General features: G+C 34.4%; 1 non-coding gene across 1 annotated transcript; it reads right to left on the bottom strand.

The window, feature by feature from the left end:
- Window positions 1-15023: 15023 nt before the first annotated feature.
- On the bottom strand, window positions 15024-15129 carry LOC128040133 (small nucleolar RNA R71). Its single transcript, XR_008194793.1, has one exon. It is a non-coding gene; the product is annotated as a small nucleolar RNA R71 (small nucleolar RNA).
- Window positions 15130-19068: the final 3939 nt, after the last annotated feature.

Genomic DNA, 19068 nt, shown 5'->3' with positions numbered 1-19068 from the left:
ATTTATGTTATAATTGTTGCAAATTGTGTTTAATTTTACTAAAATCTATTTCAGTCATATAGTTTGCATACTTAAGATAATTTGCATTAGGGATCATTGCATTTAGTTTAATATATTTTAATCACCACTTCTCAACTATATTGTGTTTTTTTATTTACCAAATTGTTAATATAATTTTACAAATTAAGTGACTTAGCACAAATACAATCCCTGTGGAGACGATAACTCGATACTTCCTTATTACTTGATAACGACTGTGTACACTTGTACAAACCCGAGCATTACAACTATGTGAGTCAGACTCTGATAGGAGCTCAACTGAATTACACAGAAACGGAAAAAGAGTTGCTTGCTATTGTGTTTGCTTTTGACAAGTTTCGATCTTATCTTGTAGGCACCAAAGTGACTGTTTATACGGACCACTCGGTAATTAAGTATTTACTTGCCAAGAAAGACGCTAAGCTGAGACTGATCCGATGGGTACTTCTACTTCAAGAGTTCGATCTAGAAATTCAAGATCGAAAGGGGGTGGAAAACCAAGTAGCAGACCACTTGTCCAGATTGAAGCCGCAAGAAGGGAACTCTCCTCTTATATCAATTCGAGAGACGTTTCTAGATGAACACATACTGAAGGTAAATCATGTCCATAATACCCCTTGGTTTGCTGATATTGCTAACTTTTTAGCTTGTGGTTTGATGCCGATTGATAAGACGTATCATCAAAAGAAAAAGTTTCTTCACGTTGTAAAGTACTATTTCTGGGAAGAACCGTATTTGTTTAAAAAGTGTGCAAATCAAATGATTAGGAGATGCGTGACAGAAGATGAAGTGCATAAGATTTTATACAATTGTCACTCAGCTCCGAGTGGGGGACACTTCGGAGGTACACATATTGTAGCCAAGGTATTGCAAGCCAGATTCTTTTGGCCAACACTATTCAAAGATGTATATGCTTACGTAAAGAGTTTTGATCGATGTTAAAGGGTCGAAAATGTCACCAACAAAAATAAAATGCCTCAAACAAACATTATTGAGGTAGAATTATTCGATGTTTAGGGTATTGAATTTCTCGATCCTTTCCCTCTGTCTTTTAGTCACAAGTACATATTAGTAGCAGTAGACTATGTGCCTAAGTGGTTTGAGTAGAGGCATATCCGACAAACGATGTTAAGGTTGTAATGAAGTTTTTGCAGAAACATGTGTTCACAAGGTTTGGAACCCCAAGAGCCATCATCAGTGATGAAGGGTCCCATTTTGTGAACAAGTGGTTGAAATGGTTATTAGATAAACATGGAGTGAAACACAAGGTCGCTACAGCTTACCATCCGCAGACGAATGGGCAAGCTGAACTGGCAAACAAGGAGATCTAAGGAATACTTGAGAAGGTAGTTTCCCCGAACTAACGAGATTGGTCCAAAAGACTAGTTGATGCTTTATGGGCATACAAGACACCTTTAGGGATGTCACCCTATAGGTTAGTCTTTGGGAAAGTCTGCCATCTACCCTTGGAGTTAGAACACAAAGCTTATAGGGCTCTCCAACGACTCAAGTTGGATCTTAAAAGTGCCAAAGAGAAACAGATGCTTCAATTTAGCTAGTTAGAAGAATTCTAAATATCTTCATACGAGAATGTCAAATTACTTAAGGAGAGACTCAAGAAATGGTATGACAAGCACATTCGAGTTCGAGAATTTGAAGCAGGTCAGCAAGTCTTGTTATTCAATTCCAAATTAAGGTTCTTTCCAGGTAAGTTAAAATCATGTTGGTCCGGTCCATTAATGATTCATCGAGTCTATCCATACGGAGTTGTTGAACTTCAAGGTAAGGGAGGTAATTTTTGCGTTAATGCTCAACGCTTGAAACATTACTGGGGAGATAAAATTGAATAGAATCAAATCTCGTTCATTTTATTAGATATTTAATTTTTCTTGTTCTTCTGTTCGAATAAATGATTTAGGGCATATTTTCGGGATTAGTATGTTTAAATAAATTATTTCTAGGAGATTGGAACTTAAGCGGGACCACTTATGACCTCTCCAATCTTTCCTGGAATTTATTTTAACATAATTTCCCAAGAAATTATTCCCTAAATGACAAAATAAATTTTAGTTTTTCAAATAAAAGGGTCAATTTTGATCCAAGTTTTATGTTGCAACTCAATTTTGAATTTTCATTAAATCTAGGAACTTAATTGAATTATTTTTAAAAATTTGGTTGCTCTTTTGTAAATATTAAAATTAGATGCCTCTTTTGTAAATATTTTCAAAAGCATCTAGAATAAATGTTTTAGTTCAATAAAAAAAGAAAAGATGATAATTATTAATATATATAATTATATCCATTATAATATATATGAATTATTATGAGCTCTATTTAGAGTTAGGATTAGTTTTACTTTAATCATATTTTATTCGATAAGTTTTTATCTTAATAAATTAATAGAAAATAATAATTTAATATGCATTATATTAATTATTAATTGTTATTTACTTTGAGTAGAATTAGAACTTAGAATTTTTAAGAATTCTACTCTAGCTCCTACTTCTTTCACTATAAATTCCACCCATCTATTCTTATATTTGTTCATTCATACACCATTCCCTCCAAAAACACCAAAACCCTTCAGTGCTGAAACCTCCTAACAATTCCCTAGCCACAACATTGCCCAGCTGATCGGTCAGCAGCACCCCACGCACGCCCACACTAGGCCTGCTCAACGATCAGCACGCTGCTCACATTCGTCCCCTGCTGAACACTGCTACCTTGCATACCCGAGCGGCACATCACCCTTTCACCCATCCTTATCCAAAAACCCCTCAACTTTTTTTTTTAATTTGCCATCTTTTGATTCAAAATCATTTTTCTTAAGAGCTATTAATTTTTACAAAAAATGTGGTAAGACCAGTTTTTCTCCTAAATTTTAATTTTATTATCTAATTTTCCAATTTATTGAATTATTAATATTTTATATTAATTAAATTTTTGAGAAAATAATTGTTAACATCTTATGATCAGGTTAATCATGCCTCGCAAGAGAACTCATGCATCTGCCCAAATTGACGAATCATAAAACAAGTTCCACTATAAAGAAGCCAAAGCAAGATACGACAGTATCTTCAAGAATCAACAGATGCATCCAGAGAAAGGTTTCACATTGAAAGAAAGCAACTATATTGGTTTTATGGCGCGTATTTGTCAGGTTACTAAAACTCTCAATTGGGAGTTTTTTTTGTGAGAAGAGACCTAGTGTGGATGAGGAGTTAGTACGCGAATTCTATGTGAATTTAACCTCAAGCGAGTTGACGAAAGTTCCAGTTCGCGGAATCAAGGTACCAATAACTTCAAACAATATTAATGAGTTTTTTGAATTGCCTGATTTCGAAAACGACTAATATTCCTCATTGATGAGCAATATAGAATCTAAAAACTTGTAAGAAATTCTCGAGGAACTTACAGTTCCAGGTTCTATGTGGACTGTGTCAAAGCAAGGAATCCACACTTGTCGAAGAGCATATTTGACACCACTCGCAAAGGTATGGTTCTACTTCATTCGATTCAGCCTTATGCCTAGCTAACATGGGACTACAATATCATTAGAGCGAATGGTCTTATTATGCTCGATTTTAACTGTGAAGATCATTGATGTGGGAAAAATCATCCTGAGGGAAATGCAAAATTTTACCGTTACACGTTCACGTTCTGGCCCAGCTTTCTTTCCCTTTATGATAACAATTTTGTGCTTGAAAGCTAAAATTCTTGCAAACGTAAAGAAGACAGGCTATAGCCAGGGCACAATCACAGATTGGGACCTCTATCGAATAGCTAGAGACTCTGTTCTACAGCAACAAGTTGAAGAAAGTGAGGATCCCGAAAAAGAAGAAGAAGAAGATCCCACAGAGATTGAGCCAGTCCAATCAACTGAAGTCCCTGATAAGGTGGAACCAATGGAACCAGAAGCTGAACCTGATATCGAGACTTCAATGTTCAGAGCTCAACCGCCTCGCCCAGATCTTTGAGATGAGCTGTCAAATTTAATGGACATAATGCAACTTAAGCAGTGGCAGCAACAAGCTTACTGGAAATACTCAAAAATAAGGGATGACTCGATGAGAAGTGCTCTTACGAAAATTTACAATGACCCCATTTATTTTTGTGTCTGAGTTTCCAGATTACGTATTTGAACCATGGAGCCCATTAATTCATTCAAAGACAATAATGATGGAGCAAATGATTAGTCAAATTCGGAAGGATCTGCAAATAAATAAAAGGGCGATCTCGACTTTATTTTATTTATGTTCTTAGGTTATTTTAGGATAAAGTTAATTAGGAATTTTTGCATAATAAAAGAAGAGATGGAAATCATTAATAAAATTGAACAAGTTGCGAAGTATAAAGTGTGGCAATAGATATACACATGTCTAGGGTTGGATTTAGAAAGAGCTTGGTACTTAAGCAGTCAAATTGACTCACCTCCTCTTTTCTAGAATCCTACCTGGTATATAGTATCTATTCACTTTAAATAATGAGGACATTGTTCATTTTAAGTAGGGGGACCAAAAAATTCAAATTATTTCCACTCAAAATAAATAGTTCTTTTAATTATGATTAGGATATATTTTGTTCAAAAATTTGAAAACCATAAAATTTTTAGTTCCTTAAGAAAAGTAGGCATGCATGAAAGTTTAAATCTCTAGAATTGACTTAGTAGTTTCTTTAGGCAAAATCCTAGGAAGCATGGAATGTTGAAAATTATTTAGGCAACTGATAGAGGGTCGCGCGTGAACCAAGATCGAGTTGTCAAGTCACGGGAAATTCCAACGAGAGCTATAAACACTTGGGCTGAAACGGAAACAGAAAACAGAAAATTAACCTCAAAGATCAAGAAAACCAAATTGAGATAGAAAATAGAATACTTGGGCGGCAAGAAATCTGCAAAATATGAATAAAGGACGTTTCTTGATGCCAAAGAATGTTGCAAAACAGATCCTTGAAGCTTGGAATGGCTAGAAACGCAACAAGAACAATTAAACCAAGTTAATCAACAATTCGACACAAACAAAAATAATTAACAAAGAACAAACAGCAAAAAGATGGATAAAGTCCTAAGAAGCCTTGAAATCAAGAAAGATTTCACAACTCCCTTCAAACGGCTCTAATCTTCCCTCCAATGTAAAAACACGGCAAGAAGAAGGTTGAAGATGGCTCCCACAATCAAAAAGATTGTTAAAAATACTTCTAAAGAAAACTCAAGAGAGAATTCTTGGAGAAACTCAAAGAGAGTTTTCTCTTCACAAAAAAAAATCTGAATTCAATATATCATCCATAAGGGTGGCCAGCCAAGCCATATATATAGGCCTCCTAACTACTTTCTTATCCCTACTGGGAAAACTAAAAAAAACTCTAATTGTTGCCTTTCAAGGGAATTTCATCCAAGGCCTTTAAATGGGCCTCTTGGACTGAATTCTTACATAGAAATTTATTCATAAAGTCTAAAAATTAAAACTAAGTATTTAAAGAATTAAAATTTTACAAATTGGGCCACTTTGACAATTTGGCTTGATTTTCAACTAAGTCTAATTTCAACTTCTTGGTTGGGCTTGGAACATCTTATTGGGTCGTATCTTCAAGAACTTGGGCTTGTAATTCGTTCTCTCCTGAAATTGGTTCGTTGATGCTCGTAACTGAGATCCAATGTGCCTTAGCTGCAAGATTCAGTTTCTTAGACCAAGATTTCCAAGATTTGAAATCTTGATTTTCTTAATTCTTGAAATCGTTCAAAACAGCAAAATTGGACCAAGATTCTGTTTCTTGATTTTCTTGAAAACAAGAAAGTGAATCTTGATTTTCTTTTTCCTTTGTATACACATCTAAGGCCTTGCTAATGAAGTCTTGAACGGTTCCATTTAGTTTCATACGCATTTGCCTAGCCTTTGACCTCGTTATTGGGCCTTGTGGTAATTTGAGCCCATCACGTTCTTAAGCTTGAGTTGGGCCTTTGTGACTCGTATCATTCCCCCTTCCTCAAAAAGATTTGTCCTCAAATCTGAAAAATCAACGACTTGACCAATTCTAGACATCTTTTTTATTTGGAATACCTGCAAAACAAACACTCAACACTCAAAAATTAACAAACCTTACCGTTAATCACTCAAAAAGGAAAATAAAATTCTCAAAGAGGTAGAATTCCATACCATTCCTATCAAGCATTACAATACTGGTGATATTTGTCTCACTAAAAATCTCATCCAACATTCTAGAACTAAGCATATTGAGATTAAACATCATTTCATTAGAGATCATGTCCAAAAAGAAAAAATAGTTCGAGAATAAGTAGACACCTTAAATCAATTAGTAGATATTTTTACAAAACTTTTAGACAAAGAAAGATTTTGAACACTTAGGGGTGAATTAGGTATTACAACCTTGCCTTAATTTTGTGTTCAAATGAATTTTAGCACTTTGTTATTTTAAAATTTTTTATGACTTACAATTGATTACAAAAGTATATATGCATGATTTATATGGCCCTTGTATGCAAAAAGTTAGGGTGAGTTTTCATATAGATAATTGTTCTATTTTGACTTCATTAGTCTAGCATGACTTTTTTTTATGTTGTTAAACTTGCTAGAATGGACTAAAATTTTGTCAACTTGGTAATTTTTTTTTTTGGTTTTTCATGAATCATATGTATCATGCTTACATTATGCATTTTAATGCATAAGAAACCATTAAGAATGATATTAGAGTCATTTTAGGACCCTTAGAACCTGTTTGGACCTAAAACTTTTGTTTTTACATTTTTTCTGCACTTGGAAAACAAAACTACAATTTGGTATAGATACCATTTAAAAAACATCAATACTTTTAGAAAAATATTGATACTCATGAAAAAATATCGATACCTCTGGGACTTTAAGGGCATTTGAATCGTGATTTCAAAACTAGTTTTGCCAAAAACCCTATTTTTCTCTTCACTTACCTGAATACCCCAAATTTCTTCCCCAAAGTTTCTTCAGATTTCTTTTTTTTCATCAAATCTTCCTTTACAAAACTTTCAAACACTATTTCCTCTAGATTTTTTCAACATTGATTGGAGACTTATCCAATTTCAACACTTTTGAAGTAGAACTTGAAATCTTCAAACTTTTGATTTTATGAAATGTATGTTAAAATGTTGATTTTTGATGGTTAATTGGGTTGATTTGTACTATATTCTCTATATTTTGTTGCAGAAGGTTTCCTTTTCCTAGACTTTATCTTATATTTTTTTAACTAAAACCCTTGCACACCAACTGGTTGACAAATTTACCAAAAGAATTTTTTTAGTATTTTAGTCAAACTTTAGTGTTTAATTATCTAGTTATGGCTCCTAAGAAAAGACCAAGAACTGATGCATCATCGTCTCATCATCCTAGTGGTCTTAAATCATGCTTTAATGAATGCTTTCATACCAATGCTTTACGTGAATGTTTTGATAGAAACTTTGCATCTAAAAGAGTTTGCAAGTCTAGTAATGTTGACATAGCCATGTCAGAGGGTATTAATTTTGTCTATATTTCTATTTTGCAAAATTGGGGTTGGATGGATTTTCTTAACATTTCAATGTCGACTTATTATAATCTTATTCAAGCATTTTTATCAAATACCAAACTCGAACATGATAAGTTTGGCGACACTGTCATAGCCATCGCTTCTTTTTTAATGAACACCTCTATACGTCTTACCTTAGAAGATTTTGGAGATCATCATCTGAACTTAACCTTTATGATCGTGTCCTTCATTTGATCTTAGCTTGGAACCTACACCCCATTAAGAAACATGCTAAGCTTCGGAACATTGATTATTGGTGGCTTGATTCTTTCCATACTAATAGGAATCTCGACCTGGCCCTCGTCATGTTTAATGACATAACTAAGGCTATCGAGAGGGGGATGAATACAAATATCACCCTTCCTCATGACACTTATCTATATATCTCTTTAGAAGGTTAGGCATTAGCACTCATGGAGACACCCTTGTTACTTCTACCCAACCTATTAGTTATGGGGCCCTTCATCATGCGAGATGTTACTTTGATGCCTTCTCTAGATGAAGACATTCAGGCATCTGAACATGTTTCTTCACCCAAACATGCTCCTCCTCCGGCTTCATCCTCTTAAGGTGCTCAACCTTCATAAGAGATTAATGGTGTCATCCTCGACGCTATCCATTCTTTGAGAAATGATGTTTGAGGACTTCGACATGAGGTTCGATCTCACAGAGATAAGGTTGACTCAAAGCTATCAACTTTAGAGATGCAAATGGCATCTCTCCTTGCTCATTTCCCATCAAATCCTCCCTTCTCTCCTCGTGATGACGATTAGAGTAGATTTTTAAGTATATATTTTCATATTATTATTCATCACATTTGCACTATTACTTTTGGTTCATTTCCTATGTCCACTACTTCTTTTTGCACCTTATTGTATATTAAGTATTATAAGATACTTTGGTTATTTTTTATGTTAGTTCTCCACTTCCTAATGTTCATATATTTTTGAAGTAACCATCTTTTTCTCCTCAAGCTTTAATTGTCTATTTTATATAACAAAAAGGCGAAGAAGAAATGGTAGATTGAGGTAGATTTATTGATATTATCCTAATCTTATGCAATGCAAGTTATATGACCATTTTTCCTTCAAGTAAAAATGAATGTCAAATTTTGAAAATATATGGCAATTTTATTTTGGCCTTAAATTCAAAATGACTTTTATTAAGGGGAATAATATATTAAAAACAAATTTATCAAAGGTTTTGTTATATGAAAAGGGGACATTTGTAAACTAAGCTTTATTTGAAAATATATTTTGATATAAAAATTAAATGTTTTTTAAATGAAAGTTAAAATTAAACAAAATTGACTAAATGATTTTTCAAAAGAAGTCTAAAAGATAAATTTTCAATTCTTACTTAGAAAATTTGTGAATCATTCTCAAAATCAAGTTAAAATGATTTTAACTAAGTATAGATTCTTTCAACTTGACAAAATATTTTTAAAACGAGTAAGAATTGCTCCAGGCAAAAAAAAATCGATACCTTTTTGGCTAAGTATCAATATTTTAAAATCATCCATACCTCTTAAAATAAACAATACTAAATTGGCATTCTGGTTCTCACAAATTCAATTACATATCGATTCAATATCGATACCTTTTGTTTGGTATTGATAAATTTTTCTTGGTATCAATATTTAAGCTCCAACTAACACTGGATTTAACATTTATGAAAAAAATTATCGATACATTTTTACTTGGTATCGATACATGTTGTTGCAAGTGTATTAAATGCTTTGGTTTTTGACATCCCCAACGGCTCTACAACAACAACCTCAACGATTGGAAATCACTTAGGGGGCATAGATACCAGCTTCTAAAGATCCTACAACAACAAGAAAGCATATCCAAGAAAAAATAATCAATCAAGCAACCTTTGTGCCTAATACTTCCATAATTTTCTTGTACACACTTGTGAGATCTTACTCTTTTTTTTTTTTTTTGCTCAAGTGTGTCTTTATATATTTGTGCTTAATTGTCAAACATTTTGATCTTGTTAGGACTATTTCTTTGTTTGCTTCTTAGTAATTCTTTCAAAGGGTTTGTGTCTTAAGATTTTGGTAGAAATTTTAAGGGAGTTGTAAGGTTAAACCTTGTCCTCAAAGGTCATACAAATTAGTGAATTTGGGAAAATCCTTAATTGTAGAAAGCTAAGGTAGTTGAGTAGGAAATTGGGTCCAAACCACTCTAAATTGTTGTGTTCATTGTTCTATCTTTTGTTTTTAGCTTTCCTAAATTTTTTAAAAGTCAATTCATGCCCCTCTAGGCGATTTCAGTTTGATCAATCGAGCTAACAGTAGCAGATTTAACTAGTTTCCATACTTAAAGAGCTTAAATACAAACAATTTTGTTATGTTTTAATTAGTTTTTGTATTTTAGTTTTAATTCAATAAAAATGTAAATTGAGTCATTTTATGACCTTAGGGGTTGAATGAGGCCTAAGGGTGAGCTAACGTACTTAGTGAGTGTGGAGGACACCATTCAAAGGCATAAAAGCTCAAAATGGGTCACCGTGTTGCAACACAAAAGGTTCAATGTCACAACATAGGAAGAAAAATATAAGAATACCAATACTGCCTTTGGTGTCGCAACACAACCAAAGGATTTCGTGACACACCACTAAAGCCAAACTTTAACTAGAGTATACTTGCTTCTATGTCGCGACACAAGCATTCGGTGTTGGGACACTTGCCCTGTATGAGAAGAATTACGAGCGGGGGGCATTTTGGTCTGCATAATGAAAATTAACACAAAAACATTAGCAAACCTAGGGCTAAGGACGACAACCAACCCTCACTCTGTAAATAAGCTCATTTAACACTTTTGAGGGACAATTTTCATAGGTTAAATTTTTCATTGTAATTTTAGTTTCAGCTTTATTTTCTTTAAGCTTAAGATTTATTTTTAGTTATTTCCATTCGTGTTCTGCAAAGAACTTGATTTGTAGACTTATCAAAATTTACTGGATTTCTACACTTTCATCAATAAAATATAATCAGGATTCTCTTAAACCTTATTCTTTATTTGTTAATTATGCTTATCTTATTTATAAGTTTATTGTCTTTATGTATTCTAAGAGTAATTAATCCTCTTATAGGGGATTAGTTAGTGGAATTGTGATTAATTAATTATTATATAGGGTTTTCTCAATAGATCAACTATTTGGGAAATGAAGAATTAAATCCTATGATTGACACCCTAAGAAGTAATTTTGGTGGGAATTAACCATAAATTGGTATGACCTATCCGTGAACATGATCTGTCGTAATTCAATGTAGTAGATTTAACTAGTTTCCGCACTTTAGAAGCTTGAAATTAAGCATTATCAATATGATTTAATTATGTTTCAGTAAGTTCCGTTAAATTCAATAAAAATGTGTAAATTGAGTCTTTTATTGACCTTAGGGGCCGAATGAGGCCTAAGGGTGAGATAATGAACTTTATAAGTGTGCAGAAGACTGTTAAAAGGCATATTAAACAAATACTAGTCACTATATTGCAACACAGAGTGCTCAATGTCACAACATAGGGAACAAAATGGATAAATTATGAAACTGCCTTCGATATTGTGACACAGCCTAAGGATGTCGCGACATACCCTTAAATATATACCAAGAGGAGGATATTGACTCCTACATTTTGACACAGTTCCTAGTGTGTCGTGACGTCGACTTTGGACAACAATTAACATGAGCCAAGGGTGTTTTGGTCTACACAATCAAACTTAACACTTGGGAATGTCAACTAACCTTGGGTTAAGGATGACGACCACCTGAGATTTATAAATAAGCTCCTTTGTCACATGTAAACGACACCAATTGCATAGTTTAGAATTTCACTTTTAAATTTCAGTTTAGTTTTATTTCTTCTTAGGTTTTAGGTTTATTTTCAGTTTGTTCTTATTTTATCTCGAGAGATCTAGTTTGTGGAGATAGTAAAACTCTATGGATTCATTTTCATCTTTAATACAAATCAAGTGTTTTCTTAAACTGTAAACTTCAATTTATTTATCATTTTTTTTACATAAATTCCATATTTTTTAATGAAAACCATGATGGACTAATCCTTCTATGGGAAATTACCGAGTGGAGGTATGATCTATTAACTATTTTATAGGGTTACTTAATGGATCAGCTATTTGGGAAAGGAAGAACTTAAACCCTAGGCCTGATACCCCTAGGAAGTCATCAAGGTAAGAATTAACCCAAAATTCGTATGACCTATCTGTGAATACCTTTACCCCAAGTTGGTCTGAACTGTGAGCTCAGAAGATAAGTAGTCCTTGTCGACTCGTTATTTGAGTGGAAGATCAGAAGATCCTACTGAAATAGAGTCTAGTTGATTGATGAGGAAATCGAAGCGACAGTTAATGGGGATTACCGAAGTGAGCTAATTATCCATAATCAAATCTAATTGATTCTATATTTTGATCTCTTGAAATTTTATTTCCTTATGTTATTTTATTATCATAAAAACCTTAAAAAACCTCATTTTATTTTATCAATGTTCTATAACTAAATCAAAGAACTAATTAGATCTTTTGGTGTTTAGGTTAAAATTGACCTAGTACTAACCTTCCTTGGGTACGATCCTCGGAGTACTCACTCGCTTTGTTGTAACTATATTACAACTGGATCGCATACTTGCAGATACTGCCTCATTGATATATCTTTCACTTTAGTATTCACACTCTAGACGTTAGTACATCCGGACGTGGTCAAGTTGTTGGCGTCGTTGCCGGGGAGGCAACGTCACTAGTTTGATTTTAATTTTTGCACCCAAAATTAATAATTAGGAAATTTTTACGCTATAGATATTATCTTTAACTTATTTAACTAACTAAATTCACTATTACTTATCTATTTTTCTCAAGAAACCCCTAGTGCTCATTCCAAATTAGAACTACAGCCGTCATAGACTAAGGAAACCAGTCTACAGGAGAATGGACAATTTCAATTATATGTGGTTAGACGAAGACCTAGGTTATGATGTCGGTATTTACAAAGAATGAGTATATGTGGAATGAGAGATATAGGAGAACCAAAGATTATTAATGCTTTAATTAAGCCAACTCCGAAGAAAGCTTTAACTCCTTCCCAAGATGATAATGACCACATTGGTATACCATCAGAAAGGCATCAAAAGGTGACAAGTCCAGAATTGAGCAAACGAGAGGATGTCACAAAAGATTCTTATGGGAGGAAGGAACTCCTAAATTGTTATTCACTCAAGGAAATAGAAGAATATTGATATGTTGTAATTTGGTGTAGTAGATTAAACTAGTTTTCATACTTTAGGAGCTTCAAATTAAGCATTACCATTAGGATTTAATTATGTTTTAGTAAGTTTTTTTAAGTTCAATAAAATGTGCAAATTGAGTCTTTTATTGACCTTGGGCCGAATGAGGCCTAAGGGTGAGCTAACGAACTTTATAATTGTGCAGGAAACTGTTAGAAGGCATATTAAACAGATATTGGCCACTATGTCACAACATAGGGAGCATAATGGAGAAATCACAAAACTACCTTCGTTTTCGCGACACAGACTAAGGGTTTCGCGACATACCCTTGAAGATATCCCAAAAGGAGTATAATGACTCCTATGTCGCGACACAAGTCCTAGTGTGTCGCGACATCAACTCTGGACGGGAATTATACACGAGTCAATGAGCATTTTGGTCTGCACTATCAAACTTAAAGTTCAAGAACATTAGCTAACCTAGGGTTAAGGACGACCACCACTTGAGATCTATAAATAGGATCCTTTGTCACATGTAAAAGACAACATTCACTTAGCTTAGAATTAGTCTTTTAAATTTAGTTTAGTTCTCTATTTTCTTAGGTTAGATTTATTTCTATTTATTCTTTGTTCTATTTGGAGAGATCTAAATTGTGGAGACAATAAAACCTTGTGGATTCGCGATCAATCTTAATGCAGTCAAGCTCCTTTGTAAACTATATATTGTCAATTTATTTAACATGATTTCTCTTTATATCGATGTTATTATTGTCTATGGAGACCATGAGGAACTAATCCCTCTATAGGGCATTAGCGAGTGGATGGATGATATGTTAACTATTTTGTAGGGATACTCAACGGATCTGCTCCTTGGGAAAGGAATAATGTAAAACAAACCGTAGGCCTAACAACCTTGGGAACACATCAAGGTAGGATTTAACCCAAAATTGGTATGGCCCACTCGCAAACACCTTCACCCCAAACCGATCTAGACTGTGACATCGGAAGACAAGTAGTCCTTGTCGACTCGTTATTTGAGTGGAAGATCGGAAGATCCTGCTAGGATAGCGACTAGTTAATTGACGAGGAACCCGAAGTGACAATCGATGGGGATTACCGAGGCATGCTAATCATCATAATCAGATTCGATTATTTCTATTCTTCAATCTCTTGAATTTTATTTCTTTTATGTTAATTTATTTTATTATTCATAAAAACCTTAAAAACTCCTTTTTACCTTTACGATCATACTATAACTGACTAAAATTACTAATTAGATCTTTCTATGTTTAGGTTAAAATTGATCTACCACTCGCCTCCATTGGGTACAATCCACGAAGTACTCACCTACTTCGTTGTAATTATATTACAACTGGACCTGTATACTTGCGGATACTACCTCATTTATATATTTTTTACTGCAGTATTCACACCTTGGGCGTTAATACGTTCGAAGGCGGTCAAGTTGTTGGTGCTGTGGTGGGGGAGGAAACGTCACTAGTTCATTTTAATTTTTGCACTTCAAAATGAATAATTAGAAAATTTTAGGTTATAGATTCAATTTTACTTTGTTTATTGCTACTAATCTTCTTTCTCTGGGTTTTAGGGAACATCCATGCAAGAGCCACAAACCTAGAAAGAATAATTCAAAGAATTTGCTGACAGCAATAGTAGCACTAGCAACAGATGTAAGACCCACCGCTACCTGTTGCAGGGAATGTACCACATGAGAATCCATTGTTTGGCGACATTGACGAAAACTCTCTAGGAAATCCACCAGCACCACCACAACTACCTACAAACGTGCGCATGGCTCGTAACTATAGATCCTTAAGAGACTATGTATTACCAAGTCTTGAAATGGTTCAGGAGAGTATAACAAGGCTAGCTATTACAACAAATAATTTTGAGATTAAACTGACAATAATTCAATTGATCTAGAATAATCTGCAGTTCAGAGGCATAATGATAGAGGATGCGAATCAACACTTAAAATGATTTCTTTAATTTTGTGATACCTTTGAGTACAACGGGGTCATCGATGATGCTATTTGTCTTCAGTTGTTTCCCTTTTCTTTTATTGATAATGACTTTTCTTGGTTAGATTCACAGGCACCAAGGTCTATCACAACGTGGGATGAGCTTGTTGGAAATTTTTTGCAAAAGGTTTTTTTCCTATTAGCAAAGCGGTTCAACTAAGAAGAGAGATTTTCTTATTTAGACAAATGGAAGGGGAAAGTTTCTATGAGATGTAGGAGCACTTCAAAATGTTGATTTAAAAGTGCCCACACCATGAATTCCCGGAGTGGATGCGATTGCAGGTGTTCTATAATGGGTTGAATGCAAATGCAAGATCATGACTAGATAGAGCAGTAAGAGGAGCCCTTATGAATATGACGTATGAGGGCGAGTATGAAATCATTGAGAGCATAGGGTTAAACTCCTACCAGTGACTAATTGAATGATTTACATATAGCTAGAAAACCACTACGGTAAAGGCTGTCCAAGAGGATGAAAAGTATCAACAATTAGTGGATAGACTTAACCGTATCAAAGCTGCTAATAAATCATCTATGTATGGAGAAGATAAATCACTCTTTAACTTCGTCAACAACGCTACTGAGGATGTGAACTATATTGGAAATAGGGGTGGAAATCTTTATTCGAATACCTACAATCCTGGCTGGAGATATCACTCAAATCTAAGATGGGTAGGAAACCAAGGGAGAGGTAGTAGTTCGAATGAAGTAAAAAAATACCCATTATAAACCTCCTTATTTTCAAAAACCTCAGGAAAGGGTCACCCCAAGTGACCATACTGCATATGGTCAACGACTTGATAGTATTGAGAGAGAGATGCAGTTAATGAGAATAGACATAAAGTAAGTGGAGTCTGAATTCACCCACTCAACTAGAACATTGACTAAACTTGAGGATCAAACGAACTAATTAATGAGCATGATGGGTGACATCAAAAGACAATTTGGCACCGGACTCCCTAGCAATACAGGAAATAATCCCCGAAGGGAAGGCAAGGAGAATGTGAAAGAATTAGAACTCCGATCAGGCAAAGTACTAAGTAGCCTAGAAAATCCTACTCCAGAGGTAAATATGGAGAATGTCGACGATCCTCAAGAGAAATCTGTAGAAACTAAAAATGAACCAGAGCCAGAGGAGAAAATTGCACTGGTAATTGAAGAAGAAAGAGAAATCATTAAAGATGCTGCCATTACAAAGATCCCATTCCCTTTAAGACTGGAAGAAAAACAAAAGTGGGACGAAGATGAATTTGCAAGTTTCTTAAACTTGTTCAAAACATTAAATGTAAACCTGCCTTTAATCGAGTTAATTGAGAAAGTTCCTAAATACTCCAAGTTATTAAAGGAAATCATGTCTAGGTGTAGGAAAATTAAGGTAGGAGAACAAGTTGGTTTAAGTGCCTCTTGCAGTGTTATTCTTTCAAGACAGGTTTCCTAAAAATTGAAAGACCCGTGAAGTTTTACTATTCCCATGGAGATAGGGAGCATTCATTTTAGTAGAGCTCTATGTGACCTCTATTTATTTTTTGAAAAACTCAGGTTAGGGGATCTTAAAACCACTCAAATAACACTACAGTTGGCTAAAAAGTCTTCGGTACATTCGAAAGGAGTACTAGAAGATGTGTTAGTCAAGGTGCGCAGCTTCATTCTCCAAGTAGATTTGGTGGTTCTTGATTTTGAAAAAGATCGTGAGATACCGATCTTACTAGGTAGACCTTTTCTAGCCACTTATAGGTTCACCATTGATCTAGAAAAGAAAGAATTAACTATGAAAATCAATAGTGAGACTAAAATATTTAAATATGGGTATCAACTTAGCAAAGAGCGCAGAAAGAGAAAGTTAGGTGAGTAGTGTAAAAATTTACTTGTCTCTAACATTCCCAAGTGAAGGGATATACTTCCTTTTATGTATGAAGAAAGAATAAGTAGGTTTAAGGAAAGGGAAAAATGGGCAGAAGTAGAATAGCAGGACAGACGATGGACTCATGTTGATAGGGTGGAAGGATTGTCCAGTTGTGAATTAATGATACTGGCAGATGAGTCTGACAGTAAAACTAAGATTATTTGAATTGATGTTAAACTCTTGTAAATTATTGTATCTTTAGCTAACTATTTAGAATAGATTTTAATTTTCATTAACTTTGCATTTTTACAGAAATCGTGGCACTCTAGAAAAGGAAATTATGAGTAAAAACAGAGCCAGTGTCGCAACACCAAGAGTAGTTTTTAATAAAATTGTGAAAATCCTCTTGACATCTCGACATGGGCTTTGAGAGTCGCAACATCGAAGTTACTTTACTCACAAATCCAAAATCCTAGAGTGTTTCGTGACAACGAACCCGAGTATCGCGACAACGATAAACTGCCAGGCATGTCACGGTACTAAACCTTTATGCCATGACATCGCTACAATTTTTTGCAGGAAACCCGACCCGACAATGTAACCTGGCGGCTTTAAAACACATTTTTTCTAACTTTTTAGAACATAAACCTCTAACTTTTAACCTAAAAACCTATTATTCCCTTTCTTAAACACATCTTAACCATTTATTTTCTAAACCTTGTCCAATTATCTTACATCTCTATAAACCCTAAACCCTCAATCTCCACTTCTTTAAAATCTCCATACCTCAATTATACTAAGCGCCACAAAGAATGAAAATACTCACAGAACAATAGATGTTGCACAAAACGAGGAATTCAAATGACTTCTACGAGGTTAAGGGTTCCTAATTTTATACTTTTTACTGTTCCATTGAAATTTTTGATATTTTTCTATTTTCCCCCGTCTTGTAATAATGCCTCTTAAAAAAGTTATGCGAACTATTGAAGTGGAACCATCGATGAGTCAAAATCCCTCTAGTTTTCTAATTTGAACATTGAAAAATATTTTAATGAAATACAAGGAAAGACATTCATTCAAGAGAGGGTATTTGATCCATCCATGGTTCTTTGTAAGGAAATATGGCCTTTGGTTAGGTATCATAGGTGGGAGCGATTTTGGACAATCCTAAAAGATAGTTATGTGTTCCCTGTTGTTCAAGAGATTTATGCATCCTTACGAGACTTAGAGTCTAGAAACACCGAAGGCCATATAGGGATATAGTACCTGTCCTATGGAAAGAAGTGCGACTAACCCCTCGAATTATTTGCGACTATTATTATGCTCCATACTATGAAAAAGATTTTATCGGTGAAACTAATTTAGAATATTTCTGGGATATAGATAAGGACAAGATTATAAACTCTTTAAATGAAGGAAGAGGCAAATGGAATTATTACTCGAGCACCAATATTCCTACATCCTTTAATCAAGCTATTATGTTTCCATAGGCTAAAATGTGAATTCAATTTGTATGCACGTGAATAGTCCCTGCTTTAAAAGTTTCTAGTGTCAATACCTTTCGAGCAGTATTGCTATATTCAATTTTGCAAAAAAAAAATAGCATGTGCGTATTGGAAAATAGATCCAGCAAAACATGAAGAGATGCATTACTACCAGGAAAGTGGGAATTTTCTTTCCCCATTTAGTGACAGCCTTATGCAAAAATACAAGTGTACCTATGACATCCACTGAGCAGTCTCTAAAACCCTCCTGAAGTATTTTCAAGGACACCTTGTTCGAATAGTACATAGAGTTGCAGGCCAAACAAATAAAAGATTGGAACAAGCAACAACAAGAAGCGACAACTACACCAGCTTCATCACAGAGGTCGACAGAAGATGTTGGTGAGAGTATTCATCCAAAGCTAGATTGGATGATACAATGGATGCAAGAGTCAGGGCCTATTTTTCAAGAATTTGCTAAGCAAAGTAGCATCCCGGTCCCCAATTATACACCTGACATGTTTGGGCCAACAAATCTAGAACAAGAAGAAGAGGCACATGATAGCAAGGAGGAATGAGAGGATGAGGAAAACAGTAAAATTGAGGAGATGGATTTTGAGGAGGGAGACTGAAAAATTTGTATTTTTTTATTTTTAAAGACTTATATTAATTTTTGGATGATTCTAATTTGAACTTGGTAAGAATAGGGTTAATAATAGATTTTTAACTATATTGCATTTAGTTAAGTTTTCTATGTAGGAACCCAACATGAAGGAGACACAAACAATTCAAGCTTACACGATCAAAGAAGGAAACACCTACCATTAGTAGTTGGAGCAACCATGCTCAATCGGGTAATTTCTTTCCTTATC

This window comes from Gossypium raimondii, chromosome 3, assembly GCF_025698545.1.
Source record: "Gossypium raimondii isolate GPD5lz chromosome 3, ASM2569854v1, whole genome shotgun sequence".
Lineage (NCBI taxonomy): Eukaryota > Viridiplantae > Streptophyta > Magnoliopsida > Malvales > Malvaceae > Gossypium > Gossypium raimondii.
The sequence above is the reverse complement of the archived record's forward strand: the minus strand, read 5'-3'. Positions and strand labels throughout refer to the sequence as shown.